The following is a 6,000-nucleotide window of genomic DNA, read 5'->3' as shown; positions in this document are numbered from 1 at the left end:
TAGTTACATTTGATTTAAATTTTGATTTCCATTTTCTAGTAATTTGCATTTTTGGCAGCTTGTAGCATTAAACTTAGTAAGGCCTTAAAGTGTCCGGGTAATTCAGATCCTATGCTATAGTTCAAAGCAATCATTTCAATAGTTATTTTTTATATTTATCCCAAAATATTTCTGACAAAGTACCCTCTAGGGAATTTTTTAAATCTACCAACTGATTACACTCTCAAAAAGCATGTTCCCTATTATTTCTGTCTTTCCTATCACACTTTCAACATTTGTTATCTACATGAGGAAAAATCTTCTGAGGTCTACTTGGGTGTAAAAAAATATCTAGGCAAACACTTCCATGCCAAAAAAAAATAAACATCCTAATCCTGGACTTTATTGCATATTTTGGAGCCATGCATATATCCTTCCATTTGTCTTTCCATTCTTTTTTCTAGCCGCCTCTGATTGAGTCTTATAGTTATCATGGAATAGTTTATATGTCCTTCTAATTATTCTTTTTTAGCAGTGACTTCTCTTCTACACTCAACCAAAATCCTCCCAGAGCCAATCTTTCACTTAGGATTCCTCCACCCATTTCTCTTTGCTTACACTCTGTCAGTTCCTGGTAAGGAAGGCAGTCTCTAATGTGCAGTTCAAATGTCTTTGTTGCTTCATCCTACACTATTGCCTTTCCCTCCTTAATTATTTGCTCCCAATTCCATGGTTTCCTAGCTAATTTCCTCCAGTAAATTCCAGCCCCTCTTGTTCATTTTCCTTATCCCTTTTTTCACTCATCCTTATTGGTAAAATCTCCTTTTCGCATACCCATACCTCTAAGAATAATTTCTGCTACTTCATGAATAGAATATTCTGTATGGTTGCTGTTTCTCTCTTTAAGGACCTGCATCCAAAATCTTATTCTCCTTATTTCTCAACCCCTTCCCCCAACTGATGTCCATTATCATTAGGGTCACTGCAAAAATATCCCAAACAACAAACTAAAAGAATGAGTGAGAAGGTCACTGAAAAACCAGTTGGTTATAACAGCCCTGTGTTTCTTTTGCTTAGTCAAACACTCTGCTTGTGCTGTGCTGATGAGGTCATAACAAGGCTGAAATATGCATATCCACAGCTAGTAGGGTTTGACTTTATTGGCCTGAAATTGTCCATTAAAATGACGAAACAAGTCATGGGCATTCAGAATTGCCAATTAGCTGAAACACCTGATGTTCATAAGGATCATTTGCATATATCCCATGTGCTTCTGATGCAAGAGGTTTGGGAGGTCACTCAGTGGAATTTCTCATTTTTTGTATTATTTTTTGTTTAGCCTCTTCCCACATATTCTTAGCTGCCACACCAGAATACTTTTTAATCCATTCTTCTAAGTACTTCATTTTATCATGTCCTCATAAATATGCTGAACCAATTCATGTGGGGATACATCATTTATAGCTATTGCTTTTGTTTTAGCTTCATTCATTTTGTATTCCAAAAAAGATTTGAAACTGCCTCAAAATGTTCCACAACACTGAAATGTCCTTTTCTGGTTTTATCAGGAATAAGATATCATCTGCAAATAGAGCCAGCTTTTCTTGACTATCATACCAATGATATCCTTGAATTTCTGAGTCTCTTATTTTCTTTGCCAATGTTTCTAAATGTAGGGCAAATAACATAGGGGAAGGAGGAAACCCCTGCCTGTTTCCTCTGCAGAAACAGAAATTATCGGAGAGGAACCCTCCCACTTTAATTTTCACCTCTGATCCCTCATATATCCTCCTAATCAACCTTATACTGTTATCAGGGAATGCAAATGCTTCCATAGCACTGCTCATAAATTCCCAGCTTACTCTGTCAAATGCTTTCTTTGCATCAAGACCCACCAACAACAGTAGTATTTTCTTACATTCAGCTTCCCTCTGGATCATCTATGTTCTGTTAATATTATCAAATGTTTGCCTCCCCTCCACAAAACCACATTGGTCCATATCTATAAACTTTGGCATCACATTTGCCATTCTTTTACCCATTATAGACCTAAACACTTTATGATCATGGTTTAGGTTTGAAATGGACCTTTATGAAGCTGGATCTGATGGGTCTTTACCCTCTTTAGGTATTACAGCCATCACCACTATCATCCAGGATGTTGTTGCTTCTCCTCCTCTTAAAATACCGTTAAACAAAACCTTCGAGATCTTTATCATTTTTTTCCTGTCCTAGCTTTCAAACTTCCACAGAAATACCATCTATTCCTAGGGAATCTCCTGTGGGTTGGTTATACATTTAGTTTTATCCCATCTCCTGTTAGTAATTGAGCCTCATCTACCTCTAACCTTGGCATATTTAATTCTTCCATAAACATTTCCATTTGTACTTTTTCTTGATCTCCATATTTCCCTGCTTTATACAGATAAACACAGAATATCTTGTTATCTTCTTTGCTATAGGCTCCCTAAGCTTGGTGACAAAACTTTCTACCTGCTGTTGCCTGAGTCGTTGTGCTAAAAGTTTATGTTATCTGGCATTATTATCAAACAGCAGTTGCTTAACACCAGTCTTTCTAAACGCATGCATATTATTGAGGTAATCCGTTATTTTCTGCTTAGCATTCTGTAATTGCTTCTCTTCTTGTTCTGTGAAATTCCCCCATTCTTCAATACTTAAACATTTGTCAGTCCCTCTAAATAATTCTTGTTACTTCTTAACCATTTCTCTCTTTCATTTCCACCCTATTTTTAAACTCCGCTTTACTTTTATCCCATGCCCTAGCTATATTTTCAGAAGAAAATTCTATCTTCTGAGATAACTCCCGAATAATTTCCACTACCCATTCCTTAAATTCCTGTCTTTTCGGTGTATCAATTTTATTTCACTACACTGCATTTTTATTTTAGTTGTTATTAACACATGATCTGAAATAGTTATTGGATGCATATCAAAACTTTCAGTTAAATGCACAATTAAATGCACATGTTCCTGTGAAATATAAGTTCTGTCTAGATTAGCCCAGTTTTTGTATCATGGGGAATAATATGTAAATTCACACTGAACTCCTACTACTGAATTCACATCTTCCATACTAACTATTTTCATAAATTTCTTCAAATATCTACTCTTCTTCTTCTTCTTTCGGCTTTTTCCTGGTTAAGGGTCACCACAGTGGATCACCTGTCTGCTCATGATTGGCAGTGGAGTTTTTACAGTGTCGAGTTGCCAGCCCGGCACCCAACCTTCCACAGAAGGCACACACTCACACCTAGGGCCAATTTAGAGTGTCCAATCCACCTACAGCATGTCTTTGGGATGTGAGAGGAAACCCACGTGACCACAGGGAGGACATGCAGACTCCGCACAGAAGGCACCCCAGCCAAGGATCGAACCAGAGAACCTCTTGCTTTGAGGCAGCAACGCTAACCGCTGCACCACCGCGGCCACCCCCTTCAAATATCTACTCTCCTTTGTTATATTTTCCCTTCTGAGCTCCCCAGACACATCTTCACTGCTAAAAATGAAATTCTAGTCCTGACCTACAAGTAATATTCCCTGATGAAAATTGATTATTTCTCCTAGAATTTTCTTAAGCTTCATTATAGAAGTTGTAGGTGGAATATAAATACATGCCAGTATAATCCTCCTTCCTTGTCAGTAGCACCTTAGTACTACAAATCTACCATTATTATCTTTTTAATCCTCTTCTCTCACTATTGGAGTTTTTCTTGGAATTAATATAAGTATTTTCCTTTGTCCCAGGTATTCTGCCAAATCACCATCCTGAAAACCTTTCTTTATCAAAGTCACATGTTCAGCTATTTCCAAATGTGTCTCCTGTAGCATAGCTATTTGTACTTTACATTTTTTAGTATAATTCACTTCTCTTTCTCTTTTGTATATATTCTGTGAGACCATTAACATTTAAAGATAATATTGAAAGGGTCATTATGTTAAAAGGGTATTATTCCCATGTTTTATTTGTAACAGCTTTTTGTTAAGTTAAGAAGGTTGACCTTTTATACAATTGTTTCTTATCATATCCATTTTAGCCTATATTGCATCTTTCAAAACTTTTTGTTTTATTGAAAGCCCTCAAATAGAAAAACAAATAAACCTCAAAACACCCAAAAAAATAACTTAATATTAACATACAAAACGATGTCCATCATCAAATATTGAAGTTTTACCTTCCTACGAGGAACAATTATCCCAAACTGACATCCAAACTCACAGAGTTGGGTTAACCTAAAAGAAAGGTTATCCATGCTAGGTGCTGACTGGTTTTCTCTTATCCTTAGGTGACTATCCATATCTGTACTCTGAAAACAATGTTCTGTTCCTCATTAAATGTGATCTGCAAACCACTTGTATTCTTAAAGGACAGCTCCACTCAAATATCATGTTGATATCATCACAAAGTACTTTTTATTTCCTTTAATTCAATCCTCAAGCAGTAACATGTAAATAAAACATTAAAGTATCTCTCCCTCTGTTGCCTGCCTATACTTGAGATTGCGGTCTCTGCATACCATGTGGTTGTTTGCAAACCCTGTGTCAGTTCCTTCTTTGTCATCAGCTACTACCTCACATGGTCAGTCTGTATGCCACTCAGTAGGAGAAGGAAAGAGAGGAAGCTACATCTGACATTTACCACCTTAATAGAAGGAATTAGGCCACTGATTTCAAATTCAAAGAGGGTTAATAAGGAAAGACTGTATGAAGACACCACCAAGTTTACAAGTGTGAATTGACAGTGTTAAATGATTGTTAGAAACCATGAGTGATAGCTAAGTTAGCAAGTTGGATCAGAACTTTAGCTACAGCAGTAAAATGGCAGCTCTTTCAAGCTGAACTTCAAAAACTGATGAAAGTATGCTTATTAATTTATTACAAATAAAAATCAAAAGACATTTCTGAAAAAGATAAGCTTGCATTATATGTGCAAGAACTTAGAGAAGGAAAATTTCAGAGTACTACAACTGTAAGTAATGAAGTAAGATATAGTGACTCTCTGTCTAGAGACACCTTTGGAAAAAGCAGAAATACTGAACAATGTTATTGTAAGTCAGTATGAATATATAAAGGTGATTTTATTCCATTTGGTGATACCAACCTTAGCGGTAAAGATGAACCCACCTTCAGCTCAAATCTTTACTAGATACTTTTGGACTAAACCAAATAGTTAATGAATTCACCAGAAAAAGTCTATGTGCAACAAAAGAAATCCTTAATGACTGGGTGGTAACAAGTCAACCCAGTACATGTTTACAAAGACCACCATGTTACCAAATATCTTGACTGATTACTTCCCTACCTTTTCTCTCTGGTCCTTTAAATAACTCATGCCACCTCAGTTAATATATCCAGCTGTGAGTCATATCACCCCACCTCCACCCCCAAGTTTTTGCAATGCCTCTATCAGCTGGCTTGGTCATTATTTATGCTGTGTTTTGCTTGAATTCCACTATTATCATTCTATTTATAGTATTCAGTTACTTGTCTAGAACACAGTCTTTACTCTTACTACCAGAATGGTCTCAGGTCAGAAAGTGCTTTAACTCAACGATCTCTTGTTTACTTAAAAGGAAAAAAAGACCCCGATGAACTTAATTTGGAATAAAACTGTAATGATCACACACACTGATTTGATTATACTGAATCCAGCTGATTTGATTATATTGAATTCAGATTAAATGACTAAATCACAATACTTTAGAACGTCAGAATTAAACAAGTTTTGATTATCCAAACACCTAAATGATTCCAGGTGAATGTGAAAACATTTTCTGGGGATAGTAAATATTATTTAGCCCTTAATGTTTATATACTCAGACATTGCAAATTTCCTTGTAGTTAATTTCTGTCCCATAGTGTACTTGCTATCATTGTCCATAAGGTCAGACAGTTCACAATACAAGGGCTTTCAAGTTACAGATTTTTGTTTCAAGGCTCTTTCCGAGTAGACATTAAATTATTTCTTCAATTGGAGGACAAAAGCTCCTCTTCAAGTGAATT

Source organism: Protopterus annectens, chromosome 9.part0 (assembly GCF_019279795.1).
Source record: "Protopterus annectens isolate FY-2018-M chromosome 9.part0, PAN1.0, whole genome shotgun sequence".
Lineage (NCBI taxonomy): Eukaryota > Metazoa > Chordata > Ceratodontiformes > Protopteridae > Protopterus > Protopterus annectens.
Note: the sequence above shows the minus strand (reverse complement) of the source record.